The sequence below is a fragment of the Otolemur garnettii genome, unplaced genomic scaffold, assembly GCF_000181295.1.
Source record: "Otolemur garnettii isolate 467f Iridium unplaced genomic scaffold, OtoGar3 scaffold00141, whole genome shotgun sequence".
NCBI lineage: Eukaryota > Metazoa > Chordata > Mammalia > Primates > Galagidae > Otolemur > Otolemur garnettii.
Window position 1 is genome coordinate 1,253,145 of NW_003852536.1, and position 1,395 is coordinate 1,254,539.

At 38.8% G+C, this 1,395-nt stretch overlaps 1 protein-coding gene across 4 annotated transcripts in view; it reads left to right on the forward strand.

Annotated features, from left to right (window-relative positions):
• Window positions 1–1,395, forward strand: part of AHCTF1 (AT-hook containing transcription factor 1) — an 87,034-nt gene that overhangs the window by 34,738 nt on the left and 50,901 nt on the right. The gene's annotated exons all lie outside the window — the stretch shown is intronic.

A 1,395-nucleotide genomic window follows, 5' to 3' on the forward strand; every position in this document is an offset into this window, starting at 1 on the left:
TTTTTTTTTTTTGAGATAGAGCCTCAAGCTGTCCCCCTGGGTAGAGTGCTCTGGCATCACAGCTCACGGCAACCTGTAACTCCTAGGCTGAAGCAAGTCTCCTGCCTCCGCCTCCCAAGTAGCTGGGACCACAGGCGCCCATCACAATGCCTGGCTGTTTTTTGGTTGCAGCCGTCAGTGTTGTTTTGGTGGGCCTGGGTTGGATTTGAACCTGCCACCTTAGGTGTATGTGGCTGGCGCCTTAGCACCTTGAGCCACAGGCGCCTACCCTTGGAATTTATTCTTACAGTGAACTCATCTAGCCCAGAAATGTCCTCTGTCTTAGTTACCACATCTGTATTTGTGATTCAGTTTTCAGACCCAATTAAACGTGTCAAAAACGGAATTTGTCATGAGCTCTCTTCTTATTTCCCATTCACATCTTCCTTTTCCCGTTTCCACTTAGTAATGTCTCAGATTTTTACTCTTTCTCTCTTGATATCCCTTATTCTGCTTCTGTATTTCACAGCCACAATCCAAGAACTTACCTTTTTTGTTCTTTACCACGTGACTAGATCAGTCCTTCTTAACTAAGGTTTCTGTAAAGAATTAAGCCTTAAAGCCCAAAAGCATCCATTTTAGGTAGCAAATTAACTTCTGTAGTACTAGTTTTATATCATCCTTGGAAGACTATTCATTCAGTTCACTCCTACTTTCTGCCTCCAGAAACTCCAAGTTGCTCAGGTGTTAACTGAAAACAAGGCAGGATAAAATGTTTTGATGAGTACTTGTAAATAAGGTCCTAAAACAGAAAACTGGTCAAGATACAAGTGAATGAATCTCTTCTTTTCATGCAAATAATAGAAATGTTTTTTTCCTTTTTTCAAATTTTAATAGATTTATGGAGTACAAGTTGAATTCCATTACACATATATTGTATAGTGGTGAAGTCTGGGCTTTTAGTGTACTCATCACCTCAGTAGTGTACACTATACCCCATAGGTGATTTTTCTTCTTATCTCCTCCCCTCTAGAGTCTCCAGTGTCCATTATACTACTATGTGTGCAATTTCATAGCCATAGTTTAATTCCCACTTTGTAAGTGAGAACATGGAGCATTTATTTTTCTGTTTCTGAGTTACTGCACATAGTACAATGGCCTTCACTTCCATGTGAGTTGCTTCAAAAGACATTATTTATTATTCTTATCACTGAATATACCTACCACATTTTCTTTATCCATTTATTGGTTAATGGGCATTCAGGTTGATTTCATGTTTTTTGAATTGTGAATTATGCTGCGATAAATATGAGTGTAGGGGTCTTTTTTGATAAAATGATTTATTTTCCTTTGGATACCCAGTAGTGAGATTGTAGGATTGAGTGGTAGATCTACTTTTGATTCTTCGCGAAATCT